Source organism: Somniosus microcephalus, chromosome 7 (assembly GCF_052327205.1).
Source record: "Somniosus microcephalus isolate GS21.2 chromosome 7, FLI_Smic_1.0, whole genome shotgun sequence".
NCBI lineage: Eukaryota > Metazoa > Chordata > Chondrichthyes > Squaliformes > Somniosidae > Somniosus > Somniosus microcephalus.
This window is the reverse complement of record NC_140993.1, coordinates 83,258,202-83,273,145: the sequence shown is the minus strand read 5'-3', so window position 1 is coordinate 83,273,145 and position 14,944 is coordinate 83,258,202.

The window sequence follows — 14,944 nt, the reverse complement described above, 5'->3', positions numbered from 1 at the left end:
CACCCCCCCGCGGCACTGATGTGTGTGGCCCGCGAGCCCGGCTCTTCCCCGAGGTGCCGGGCTCATTTGTCGGGCGAATCGACCGGCCAGCGGTCGGCTGCAGGCAGTTCCTCCTTAACAGAAGGAGGAGGCCTGCAGTACCCCAGCCTGCTGCACCGACTCGGGTGCTGCAGCGGGGGATTAGCGCCTCAAAACTGCACTGAACGCCCATAGTGAGGCGCAAAAACCCTCCATTAGCGCCCACCGCCGTCTGGGCCCGGGGCAACCGAATTTTCGTCGGGCGCAGCGGCATTAACGCCGGCGCAAAATTTCAGGCGCTAAAGCCCTGGCGGACCCACAACCGAATTTCTAGGCCATGGACTCAGAAGGGAACTGTCCTGAGTGAATTTCAACCAAGATCATACACCATTCAGACAGATGAGGGTGCTGTTCTGCGAAAAAATCGTCGAGATCTTCTCATGGGACCAGCCACAGCAAGTCAAAAGACTGAGGCCTAGAAATTGAGTTGGCGCCGCGCCAGGGCTTTAGCGCCGGAAATTTAGCGCCAGCGCTAAGTCCCCCTGCGCGCACCAAAAATTCAGTAGCGCCGCGCCCAGACGGCTGTCGGCGCTACCGGCGGGCGTGAGCGCCTCCCAATGGGCGCTGACTGCCGCATTGCGGTGCTAATCCGGCGCTGCGGGACCCGATGCGGTGCGGCAGGCTGGGGAAGTGCAGGCCTCCTCCTTCAGTTAAGGAGGAGCTGCCTGCACCCGCCCGCTGTCCGTTCAAATATTGAAAAAAATGAGCCCGGCACCTCGGACAAGTGCCGGGCTTGCAGGCCAGACGCATCTGTTCCGCGGGGGGGGGGAGGTGGAGGTGTCCGGGGAGGGAGGTGCGGGCAGGCGGCCGGCGGGAAAGCGGCCGGCCGCCGCGCGACGTTAATGCGCCGGCGCTAACTCGGGGAAGACTCGGTTGAAAAAATCTTAGTTGCGGCTGCCACGGGCGAGGCGGCCGCAACTCAATTTCGGCGCTGGGGCCCGTCACCACGGCAACCGGGACGCTGCGCACACCGATGACGTCATCGGTGCCGGCGCAGCGCAACCGGTGTAACGCCGACGGAAGGGCCCCACTGAATTTTCAAACTGGCCATAACTGCGGCGCTAGGCCCTCCAGCGCCCCAAATGGGGCGCTAAGCCTACTGAATTTTCAGCCCTGATACTGTTGAACAACCTGATCACACAGCTGAGAACCAATCATCTGAGGCAACAACTCAGATTCAAGGACAATCAATCAGAAAATCCTCAAGACACGTGAAGCCTCCTGAGAGACTCATTGAGCAAATTTAAGGACTATTGTTATAGAAGGAAGTAATGTTATCTTATTCTTTCTTCAAGTTCTAGTGTATTTACATATTTCATGTGAACACACAAAACAAGGTTAACAAACCTTGATAATGATAATGATAATGTAAGTTCATTAAGTGTTACAGTTAAAATGCAGATTAATACAAAGAAAACATGTTGTTAGTTAAAAGTAAAATACTTTTGTTTTAAGAAAGGGAGATGTAATGATACCAGCAAATAGTGATGGTATTTGCCTGTTTGATTATTTATGCCTTACCAGCATATTTGCCTGATTGATTACTTATGCCTGACCAGCAGAGGTCATGTGAGAGACAAGCAGTTGAGTTTAGTTTCAGTTTCGTTATAGATGGATCACTAGCATGGTGTCTCCTGTAATGCTGTTAAAAAGAGTTGAACAGACTTTAGATTAAAAGACATTGGGCTAGATTTTCAGTATAGACGGTTTTGGGGCGCTAACCTTAGCGCCCGCCCGAAGTTAGCGCCCGCCCCAAAGTAGCGCCCCGTTGCCGGAAATTCAGTGGCTTCGCCCTAAGAGGTTGGTGGAGCGCTAAAAGAGGCGTTCCACTACTATCTTTAGGCGCTAAGCCGGCGGTGCAGAGCGCAACACCCGAGCTCGGGCGCAGCGCACGGCAGACACTCTGGTGCCAGTGAGCTCTTAAAGGGGAAGGGTGCATGTGTTTTTTTCAAAGGCAGAGTCTGGGGGGGAAAACAGGAGGAGGTGGTGGTGGTGGTGGTGGTGGTGGTGGTGGTGGTGGTAGTGAATACACCGTTCACAACAACATACTGGACCCTTCCAGACAACACATGCAGACTGCCTTTTATAGTGCAGGAGGAGTGCCCTTTAATTTGCGCTCCCCAGGGTGTGTTGCGTTCCATTTTACAAACGCTCTGGACGCCAGCCGCACAATGGGGCGGCCCGACTGAAGTTTGGATTCGGGGCGGCCAAAGGGCGTTGCACGAGGATGTGACGTCATTTTCTGCGCGCGCATCCAGGCGGCCGCTAAACTTTGCGCCGGCGCTAACGGGCAACTTAATTTGCGGCGAGGCGCAAACTGCGTTGCGCCCAGGCGCTACACGCATAGCGCCCGAAAATCACTTCTCTTAAGGCGCTAACTGCTGGCGCAAGCAACTGAAAATCTAGCCCATTCTCTTTCATAAATGTCTCGTCATTGAACCCACAAAGAAATCAATACAGCCTGTACCAATTCCTTAGGGTACCCTTCGGGGTCACGAATGGAGTTTCCGTTTTCCAACGGGAAATGGACCGTATGGTAGATGAGAATGCGTTGGAGGCATCATTTCCGTACCTGGACAATGTTACTATCTGTGGACGCGACCAACAGGAGCATGACCGGAATCTCGCTAAATTTCTAGAGACTGCCCAAAAGCTAAACCTGACCTATAACGAGCACAAATGTACTTTCAACACTACTCGTCTGTGTATTCTCGGCTGTGTGGTAGAGAATGGGGTAATCGGGCCCGACCCTGAATGATTACGCCCGCTTAAAGAACTACCACTGCCACATAACCCTAAGGCCTTAAGAAGGTGTCTGGGATTCTTCTCTTATTATGCTCAGTGGGTGGCCAACTACTCGGACAAAGCCCGAGCCCTTATCAAGTCGACGTCTTTCCCTCTATCAGTAGAAGCGCAGGAGGCATTCACCAACATCAAACGGGACATTGAAAGGCCGTGGTATGTGCTGTAGATGAGAGGATACCCTTCCAGGTAGAGAGCGATGCTTCTGATTTCGCATTGGCTGTAACCCTCAACCAGGCCGGGAGACCGGTAGCCTTCTTTTCCCGTACACTACAGGGTCCTGAAGTCAGGCATTCTTCCGTTGAGATGGAAGCACAAGCAATTATCGAGGCGGTCAGACATTGGAGACATTATCTCGCCGGCAAACGTTTCACACTCCTCACTGACCAGCGGTCTGTGGCCTTCATGTTTAACACGAAGCAGAGAGGCAAGATAAAAAATGACAAGATCCTAAGATGGCGGATAGAACTGTCCACTTACGACTACGATATTATGTATAGGCCAGGAGCACACAACGAGCCACCCGATGCCCTATCTCGAGGGGTATGTGCCAGCTTTAGTACTGGCAAGCTCCAAAGTCTCCACGACGCACTCTGCCACCCAGGAATCACCTGATTGAATCACTTCATCAAGTCTCGCAACTTACCCTACTCCATCGAGGAGGTCCGAATGATGACCAGAGCCTGCCGCGTTTGTGCGGAATGCAAACCCCGCTTCTACAGGCCCGAACAAGCTCACCTCATCAAGGCAACTCGGCCATTCGAGCGCCTAAGCCTTGATTTCAAAGGTCCTCTCCCATCGGTTGATCGTAATGTCTATTTCCTCAACGTTATAGACGAATACTCTCGTTTCCCCTTTGCCATTCCCTGCCCGGACATGACCAGTGCTACGGTAATCAAAAGCCTCTGCAACTTATTCTGTCTGTTCGGTATGCCCAACTATATCCATAGTGACAGAGGAACGTCGTTTATGAGTGATGAGTTACGCCGGTTCTTACTATCAAAAGGGATTGCTACTAGTAGAACCACTAGCTACAATCCCCGGGGCAATGGGCAGGTTGAGAGGGAGAATGCGACAGTGAGGAAGGCAGTCGTCCTGTCTTTAAAATCGAAAGGCCTACCGACCTCTCGCTGGCAGGAAGTTCTCCCCGATGTACTGCATTCCATAAGGTCTCTGCTGTGCACCACAACAAATGCTACTCCTCATGAGAGGATGTTCGGTTTCCCCAGGAAATCTTCCTCAGGTATTTCACTACCCGGGTGGTTGATGTCCCCGGGCACGGTACTGTTACGAAAACATGTGAGAGGTCATAAGACTGATCCCCTAGTGGAGGAAGTACAGCTCCTCCACGCCAATCCTCAGTACGCATATATCCAATACCCTGATGGACGTGAGGATACTGTTTCAATAAAGGACCTGGCTCCAGCAGGAGAAGAGAGAGAGAGCGATGCTGCTAGCGAAGATGCAGGTGTGGAGCACCGTGATGCACCGCCTGTGGGGGTGGGATGCCCGGAGGTACAAGACGTACAAAACGTCATTTTGGAAAACCCAGCAGACGCCAGGACGGCGGAGGAACCTGAGCAAGTTCCCCAGGAGGTTCCTCGGCCGACGCTACGTCGCTCACTACGAACTGTAAAACCCCCGGTCAGACTTAACTTATAGGAGGGGTGAATGTGGTGAAATAAGTCTTATAAGTATATACCTTATTCTACCTGTGTATAGTTTCCTATTGTAATCTATTGTAACCCTGCTGTTTTCTTGGTTGTCCAGGAATGCTGATGTACTGTATACCACTCTGCTGTGCCATTGATTGTCCTGATACTGTTACTTCACCCCTGGCTCTGCCTCCTAGTAGTTCTGAGAAGCTGGTCAGTAGGCTAACATGTGTGTTCTGTTCTGTCCAGTTCTAAGCTAATAAAAGCCAACTGTTTGAGTTATAACTACCAGTCTCTGTAGTTATTTAAGGTATATCAGGTGGATAACACGAAATGCGGATAACACAACACCGTCCTGCACCTGAGTTAAAATCCTGCCCATAGAGTTATACAGCACAGAAAGAGGCCCTTCAGCCCATCGTGTCCGCACCGGCCATCATGACCTGTCTATTCTAATCCCATTTTCCAGCACTTGGTCCGTAGCCTTGTATGCTATGGCATTTCAAGTGCTCATCTAAATGCTTCTTGACTGTTGTGAGGGTTTCTGCCTCTACCACACTTTCAGGCAGTGAGTTCCAGATTCCAACCACCCTCTGGGTGAAAAAGTTTTTCCTCAAATCCCCTCTAAACCTCCTGCCCCTTACCTTGAAACTATGCCCCCCTGGTTATTGACCCCTCTACTAAGAGGAAAAGTTCCTTTCTATCTAACCTATCTATGCCCCTCATAATTTTGTACACCTCAATCAGGTCCCCCCTCAGCCTTCTCTGCTCTAAGGAAAACAACCCTAGCCTGTCCAGTCTCTCTTCATAGCTGAAGCGCTCCAGCCCAGGTAACATCCTGGTGAATCTCCTCTGCACCCGCTCCAATGCAATCACATCCTTCCTATAGTGTGGCACCCAGAACTGCTCACAGTATTCCAGCTGTGGCCTAACTAGCATTTTGTACAGCTCCATCATAACCTCCCTGCTCTTATATTCTATGCCTTGACTAATGAAGGCAAGTATCCCATATGCCTTCTTAACCACCTTATCTACCTGTCCTGCTGCCTTCAGGGATCTATGTACATGCACACCAAGGTCCCTCTGATCCTCTGCCCTTCCTAGGGTCCTACCATTCATTGTGTATTCCCTTGCCTTGTTAGTCCTCCCAAAGTGCATCACCTCACACTTTCCATTTGCCACTGTTCTGCCCATCTAACCAACCTGTCTATATCGTCCTGTAGTCCTGTGGTACTTTATCAAATGCCTTTTGAAAATCCATGTACACCACGTCAAGCGCATTGCCCTCATCAACCCTCTCTGCTACCTTATCAAAACCTCGATCAAATTGGTTAAACACAATTTGCCTTTAACAAATCTGTGCTGGTTGTAGGGTTCTCAAAATTCCCACATTCCCCGAAAGTTATGGATAAAGGGACCCTGTATGGAAAAGTTATTAAAAAGGGTATCCAAAATGGCTTCTGAAACCTCGTGACCAAAACCCACAGGATTTTAAAAGCAAGGCCCTGCAAAAGGCAGGCCCATTCAAATCCTGAAATGAAACCTAACATGCATGGATCTGTGAAAGACTTTGTGAAGCCAGACAGCTAGGTAAACACAAAATATGCATTCTTCATCTTAGAACAGATTAAGTCAGGGTGGACCTAATCTTGAGGCCATTAACTTTTGCATAAATAATCGGTAACAGCTCAACGTGGCCACCAAGCCAGGAAAAGACGATTAAATTTCATAAATAACAAACAGCCAGGATATTGAAGCCATTAAACCAGGAGACAACCGCCCCAAAAGCCGTTAAAGTGGATGACTGTAATCACTTTAGACAAGCCCACCAAAAATTAGACAAAGAACTGACCTGATTTGGCGCGCAGATAAGGGCTGAAGAACTGAGTATAATTGTAGGCCCACCGGTAGCCAAGGTCTCTTGTCACTTGGTCTCTTCGCTCTCTCTTGCCTCCCTCACCATGCTGCTCGACACTGAGGACGCCCATTACTGCACCGGGGGCCAAACGCGGGAGGAGAACGGGATCCGAAATCGAAAACACACAGGACACACGGGGCCACAAACAGGCAGACGAGACGAGATGAACGGAAAAAAAAAAACGATAAAGCAGAGAAGAGCAGACAAGAAGAGACGAACTGTAAAACTGATAAGGCAGAGAAGGGCAGTGAAAAAGAAGCATTGGGGACGAGTGGGTACACACCCTGGCCTAGTTATAAGCTGGCATTCGAAGCATGGGCAGTAAGATCAAAGTGAAAATATAAACCGCCAACCGAGCCCCAACCGCAACAAGACTGTCGGCGAGCTAACCGCCACTGGAAGAAGAACCATTGCTGCAAAGTGAAGTACCCAAAGTAAGACTTTACACCATATTTCTAACGGAGGGGAAAGGAGGGTACTTTACACAGACGTCACCATCGCCGCGCCCTGCGACCATGTGACGACGGCAGACCCCAAAGGACAACAGGAGCGAACCCCAAAACCACAACCGGCTTGATCAACAAGTTTTGAATTGTCAAGGAAACCCCATTGGTGAGCATAAATCCCTCGCCCCTCATAGCTTAATCTAGTTAGGTATTGGGGGTGGGATAAGGGTAGTGGGATTTTTTAATGTGTTTGTTCCCTCGATGTGCCGTGTGTTCCACATTCCCAAGTAAGTGTAATTTTATATGCCTGTAATTATTCCAGTAATTCTCAGTATTGTGTTTTATTGTGCCTTTAATAAAAATTACGGTTTTCTTGCACCAAACCAATTGTCTACTCTATTTTCTGTATCGCCGCCTGTACCTAAGTCCGGTGTCTAGAACCCAGGGGTGTGGGAATGATTCGAACCGCTCAGAGACAGTCAGGGGCAGAGCTGACTGGGCACATGCCACCCCCTACAGAAATGGCGACCGCAGCAGGACACCGGCAACAGGGGTGCGAAACAGTAGACAATGGTTCGGAAGAGCAAACCATGATGGAGGAAAGGATTTCGGATTATGTGTTCAGCAAGGTGAATATCACGAAGAAGTGGATCACCAATCTGTTAAAGGCTGGGCGTCCGGTAGATGCTGCAGCTAAGTGGACAGAAGGGAAGGAGCACAAGAAATACCTAGAGAAGGCAGTCTGGCTGATGTGCTTCAAGAAGCAGATCCAGCTTTTGAACAGGCTTGTTGCAGCACAGGCAGCCGAGATAAGGGAGTCAGCCTTGGAGGTCCAGGACGAGGCTCTAGCAGGGGAAAATTTACTAGTAGCATTGCAGGCCCTGAATCAGGAAAGGGTACAATTAATGGGAGAACATAAGGCCAGGTTGGAATACCTACAGTGCCAGGTCACCGAAGCCAAGAGCAGTGAGTTGAGGTTGCGGGAAAAGAATGCCCGCCTAGCGAGACAAGTAAGAGAGCAGGAGGAGAAAGTAAAAGAAGTAAAGGCAGCCTATAAGTTGGCAAGCGAACAGGGGTTTGAAGACGCAGATCATGGCCCCTGCAAGGAACAGATAGAGAATTTGAGCCTGGCCCTAAGGAAGGCAAAGGGCATGGTGTGCCTCATAAGCCCGAAGGCAGGCCAGGCGGATTTTACAGGGAACGAGGGGAGAACGGTTGAGACACCACAGGTAATGCCAAGGGACGACCCGGTTGAGGAACAGGAGGTCCCACGACCATCACCCGTAGCGCCAGGTTTTAGCGAGGTCTGGCGGCAAGGGGGGGTGGAGTCAGGGTGGAACAACCCCCGCAAGAGAGGCTGGAAACAGGGCCGATGTGCCCAGCCCGGCATTGGAGGTTCGGCCCATCCATTAATGGCGAGGACGTGGGACCCCTCCAAAACCAGTTCGTATTACCCTATAGCACCCAACAGCTTAGGGCTATGGTGAGTCATATCCCAAAGCTCGCCGATAAAGGGGACCCCTCGATCCACTTCAGGGAAGTGGAACAGGCAGCCAGCGTCAACGAGTGCGATGATGCTGAGCAGGCCAAAATGCTACTGTTCTCTTTGGAGAGTAGGCTCCTCCAGTCCCTCTCTGATGAGTGTAAGAGGGGGCAGAGCGGGTATGAGGAGCTCAGGGATGAAGTTCTGGAGGCCATGGGGATGAATGAGGGAAGTCCTTTCTCCCGTGTGGAGAAGACAGTGTAGCTTGCTGGGGAAACCCCGCAGGCTTTCGCGGACAGGTTATGGCTGGTATATAGGAGCGCCTGTCCTGGGGCACCTAACCGGGCATTCCTGAACCGGGATCAGCTGGCCCATTGGCTCCGTTGCCTGGTGGCAAACAGCTTGCCACAGGTCCGGGCCAAGGCGGAAGTCTGGTTCGACCCCAGGAATCCCCAGACCACCGAACTTACGGTGATCAGACAGTTGACCCTAGCCTATAAGAACGGTAGGGGAACCGATGCACACCCACCTAAGGGGAAGGTGCATGAGGTAAAACCTGGACAGGGTAGGAAGGAGTGACATCAGGAAGGGAATAACCCATCTAGCACTAAGCTCAATTGTTACGGGTGTGGGAAGGATGGTCACTGGAGGAAGGAGTGCAAAAACCCTTGGAAAGATAACAAGGGAAAGAATTCCACAGCCCCAGCCCAAAAGTCAGAGACCCGAATCCCTCCCGCTGCAGTCGAGTCATTTTTGGACACCATGAGGTCCTTATTGACTGGCCAGGGGAGAGTAGCCGCCACTACCGGTGCTCTGACCCCGTCAGCCCCATCCAACCTACAGCCATGACTAGAACCAGTGCAGCCTGTTTACTTGTGTTCCCTTCGGTACGATGTATGGAAGAGACCCCTCATGGAGATGGAGGTAGAAAAGGTGAAGGGGACCTATCTGTTGGATACAGGGACATCATGCACCATGGTCCATTCAGCTAACCCCACCACCTCACCTCTATCTAGTGGGGTCCCGTACAGTCTGGCGGGATTCACAGGCAGAGAACAGGCCGGCTCATTATCCATCCCGCTCGCCATTCGTTTAGGTACGCTCCGCTCTAAGTGGACCTGTATCCAAATGAAGTGGGAACAGGAGGGTGGAAAAGGGCGATCCTGGGAGCCGACTTTATTGTAGGCCACGGGACCCTGGTGGATTTAAGAAACCATTGCCTATGGGGGGCAAGTACAGGAAAGGACGGTGAGGTAGTAGTAATCCCAGGGAAAGAAGGGAAGGTGACCCTGTGCACCATGATGCCTAAAGAGGGTTATAACCTCGAGCTCATGTTCAGTAACACCCCACAGGAGTTCCAGGCATTTGTGCGAGCCCACCTAGCCACATTTGCCACACACAAACACGACTGCGGGAGGGTCAACGGGTTTGAGGTCAGCGTAGACGGGGACCCCATGGCCCGACCACAGAAACAGTATAACTTCCCCAGGGAAGCGGAGCCAGACATAGAAGCGGCCATGTCCTCCTTAGTACAGCAGGGAGCCCTGAGACCGATAGCCACCCACGTAAACTCTCCACTGTGGTCGGTTAGAAAGCCAGACAATTCCTGGAGGGCCACGGTGGACTATCAGGTGCTCAACAGTAACATCCCAGCCTGTGCACCCACGGTAGCAGCAGTTGCCGACCTGATAGGAAGTATCCCAGCATCCGCGACCACTTTCATGGTGCTGGATATTTCCAACAGGTTTTGGTCCATCCCTTTAATGAGGGAGGATCAGTACAAGTTTGCCTTTACTTTTAAAGGGCAACAGTACACCTGGAACTGTTTGCCTCAGGGCTTCCACAATAGCCCCAGCATCTTCCACCAGTGCATGGCAAACAGTTTAAAGGGCTTCAGCCAGCCCAGACAGTTGGTGCAGTATGTGGATGACCTGCTCCTCTTCACCGATTCGAAAGAGGAGCATGGCCCATTACTGGCCGAACTGCTGGAGCTGCTCAGGCAGAAGGGTTTTAAGGTAAACCCGAAGAAAGCGCAGATCAGCCAGCAGGAGGTGAAATTCCTGGGCTTGACCGTATGCGCTGGGGAAAGGGCCATAGATAAGGCTAGGAGGGAAGCAGTACAGGAGTTACCAGTCCCCAACACAGTCACGGGTGTGAGGTCGTTTCTAGGGCTAACCGGGTACTGCAGAGACTTTATTGAGGACTATGCAGCCACAGCAGCCCCGCTGCTCCGACTTCTACACAAGGGAGTGGAGTGGGCTTGGGATGAGGGTTGCCAGGCAGTATTTGTCAGGCTCAAGAAAGACCTGCAGACCGCACCAGCTCTAGGGGCCATAGATGGGGGAAAAGAGTTCTTCCTGGAGGTAGCAGCCAGCGGGGACAGCCTGAGTGCTGTGCTGCTCCAAGAGCGGCACGGCAGGCTGAGGCCGGTGGTCTACTCCTCCAGGATACTCACGGATGTGGAGAAGAGCTACTCCAATTGTGAGAGGCACCTCTTGGCCACACATTGGGCTGTGAAAAGATTGCTGATCTTCACAGGCACCTCTCCCATCACCCTCCTCACCCATCACACACCCACCCAGATGCTCCTGGATGTGAGGATCAAAGATGGGACAGTGAGCAGTGCCCGCATCGCTCACTGGATCCTGCTTCTCTCACAGATGGACCTAAAGGTGAAGGGTCTCTGCAAGCCAAAGCTCGCAGCCAACCTGGTATATCCTGGAACAGCCCACCGGTGTTCCATAGAAGGGGTTTGGGAAGTGGACATAGGTTTGCGAGCCGGGATACACCCCACAGGCCGCGAAATCTATGTGGACAGCTCCAGCACGGTATCTGCTGGCGAGCGACTCACGGGGTGTGGAGTTTATGACCCAGCGGCAAACATTGCCCTGGCAATTAAGCTCCCCAGCACCATGAGCGCCCAGCAGGCTGAACTGTCCGTGGTAGTGTACGTTGTTACACACTCCGAAATCTTCCCCACCCCGTACACGATTTGCTCGGACAGTATGTTCACATACAATTCATGTACGGAGTACCTGGCCATCTGGTCCCGCCGCGGTTACACCTCCACCGACGGGAGACCCCTCACAGTGAAACCCCTGCTGGAGAAAATCTTAGCAGCAGTGGGGGAGGAAGGGGAGGTTTTCATCCATAAGGTGAAAGCCGATTCCTCCACAGAACCCCGTAGTCATGGAACCAGCAGGCTGACATGCTAGCTAAGGAGGGTGCCCGCACAGGCACTTTCTGGGACCCATATGGGTCCAGACCCATAGCAGCAGTCAAGGGTAGGAATGGGACACAAGGGAGTGCAGGGGTAGCTTTAGCCCCGGACCTTAAGACGGTCCAAGCCCAAGACCTCGTCCTCAAGGCAGTCCTCAGTGCAGTGACTGAGGGAAAAAGGGTAGAGGGCCCTTACGGCACAGCAGCCCTCTCCGTGAAAGAAGGCATGCTGTTTAGGGGAGAAAAATGGATAGTACCACAGCAGCACTGGAGGGAATTCCTTCAACTGGCCCATGAGGGTCCAGGAGCAGGGCATCCTGGGCCTGAGACCACCTGGCAGCGGGTGGAACAGGCGGGATGGTGGCCAGGACTCAGGGAAGATGTCCGCGAGTTCTGCACCGGCTGTCTGGTGTGTGCTGCTAACAACCCTGACCCCCACAAAAGGAAGGTACCTATGGGACACATCAGGAGGGTAGAGGGAGCATGGCAGTCGATACAGGTCAACTATATCGGGCCCCTGCCCACCGCCCAGGGAGGCTATAAGTACTGCCTAGTCCTGGTAGATGTGTTCGCGAAATGGGTAGTGTAGTGTATGTGCCTTTAAGAGCCCCATATGTGCTATAATGCCGGTAATGGCCACTCGGGCTATATAAGCCTGTATATTGTGTTATATCCATTAGTACCCCTCCAGACTTTGCTTAGTAAACACCTATGAACCAACTCCTGTCTTCAGTGTCTCTATCAACACACGGACACTACAGTGGCGACGAAGTGGAAACGGACTTACCTACAATTCGGCAGCACCTCAAGGACATCAATTCCTCTGGCGTCCAGAAGAATCAAGAAGTGAAAGAAGCTGTTGTTTCACCAGCTGGCCAAGCTGGTGGCAGGTACTGCGGTAATCCTTCCTGGGCGTCAGGCTGGGGCTCCAGCGGCTGGCTCTACAGCTGGGCCAAGCAGCGAAAGCGGAGGCAAGCAGTAACAGAAGGGGAGGGAGCACTCGGGAGACGGCGGCGGCTGCAAGCAGGTCGGCGTTCAGACCTACAGAGAGAGTCCGGCGGGAACGAGTCTCCAACAGTAAATAAATAAATAAATAAATAAAAGAACGGAAACCGCGGGAAACAGTGTTGTCATCGGCAGCAGCGGCGGGAAAGCGCAGGAAGCGCCATATCTTTTCTGCAGAAAAGAAAGAAAAGCGCGGGAAGCACCATAACTTTTCTAAAATGCCTAATTCTGGCAATATTGATGCTTTTGATAACGAGATAGAGGATTGGACCACATATGTGGAAAGAGTGGCGGTATATTGCACCGCAAATGGAATAGAAGATGAGAAAAAAGCTTCAGTACTTCTGGATCTAATGGGCGCAAAGACATACAAGCTGTTACGAAACTTAATCACTCCAGCCGAACTGATGGACAAGAATTTTAAGGAGATTGTTGATACCCTACACTGCCAATTCGAGGCAGGACTGGCAGATTCTCTGCGAGACAAATTCGTCTGCAGTCTCCTAAGTGTAGGAACACAAAAAAGGCTATTTTCTGAGAAAGATTTAACACTGGACAAGGCTTTCAGTGCAAGAGGAGCTGCAGAGATACAGCAAAGGCCACAGGACTTCGGCACCCATGAAATGACACGGAGTTTCAAGAGATGTTATCGCTGCAGCAGATCCACCCATGACCAGAGGGACTGCTGGTTCAAGGACAAAGCATGCAGGCAATGCGGAAAGATGGGACACGTTACACATGTGTGCCGATCTGGAAACAAAAAATCCACTAACAGGAAAAGAATCAATGAGGAAAAGCACAGAAAGGTACAAATGATGACGGACAGTAGCTCCGAAGACCAGAAGAGCGATAGCGACTCTGGGAACAAGAGACTAAGCTCTCTCAAATTACATAATGTAATTGCCAAAGAAGATTACCAGACCATTTGGGTTACCCTCACAATAGCAGGGTACCCAGTTAAAATGGAGCTAGATACAGGATCAGCTCTGACCGTTATAAATCGACGGGATTACGAGCGGCTATTTCCGCATATACCTTTAAAAGGCACATCCATTATCTTGAAAACACATACGGGGCAGAAAGTATACCCCAAAGGAAAAATAAGGGTGCCTGTTGTATACAACGGCAAGGAAATACAGAAGTTGTATTTATACGTTCTACAAGATGGTGGTCCACTGCTGTTGGGACGTGAATGGATCAGGAAAATACGTTTAGACTGGCACTCCATTCAGGCACTGACGGTGACCAGTAAGGAAAAAAATGATGATGACGTCATACCTGAACGATTAAAAGACATCTTGGCCAACGCCAAAGAAGTGTTTCAAGAGAAACTAGGAACCTTGAAAGGCATCACCGCCTCAATAAAAGTGGAAGATGCAGCAATTCCCAAGTTTTTTAAGGCAAGACCGGTGCCATACGCAATTCGTCCAGCAGTCGAGGCAGAGCTGGAGAATTTGGAAAAGGCAGGCATATTATCTAAAATAGATTGGAGCGAGTGGGCAACACCCATCGTCCCAGTCATGAAGAAAGCATTGAAGAATGATAAATCTGAAGAACAGAGAAAAATTCGCATCTGTGGAGACTTCAAGGTGACTGTAAACCCGGTCCTTCACACGGTACAGTCACCTCTTCCGAGGATAGAAGATATTTTCGCCTCACTATCCGGAGGGAAACGTTTCACCAAAATTGACTTGGCACAGGCATATCTACAGATGGAGGTTGAAGAGGCCTCTAAAAAATATCTCACGATAAATACACACAAAGGTCTGTACCAGTACAATCGACTGGTTTTCGGAGTAGCATCCGCTCCAGCTATCTGGCAAAGAGCTATGGAGCAAGTCCTCCAAGGGATTCCGGGGACTAAATGCTACCTAGACGACATCCTTGTAACAGGAGAAAACGACAACGAGCACCTTGCCAATTTAGAGCAAGTGCTCACTAGGCTGAGAGAACGGGGCCTACGAGCAAATCGCCCCAAGTGCGAATTTTTCCGAAATCAAATATCATATTGTGGCCACATAATAAATAAGGAAGGGTTGCATAAGTCACCTGAAAAAATTGAAGCGGTCATAAAAGCCCCAGCACCTGAAAATGTTTCACAATTAAGGTCGTTCCTGGGATTAATAAATTACTATCATAAATTTTTACTGAACTTATCAACTCTTCTACACCCTCTTAATGAACTGCTACAAACAGGAGTAATTTGGAAATGGAACGAAGACTGCAAACGTGCCTTCCATAAATGCAAAGACTTAATCGCATCCAAAGAAGTTTTGGCTCATTACAACCCATCACTGCCAATCAGACTGGCATGCGATGCATCCCCTTACGGCATAGG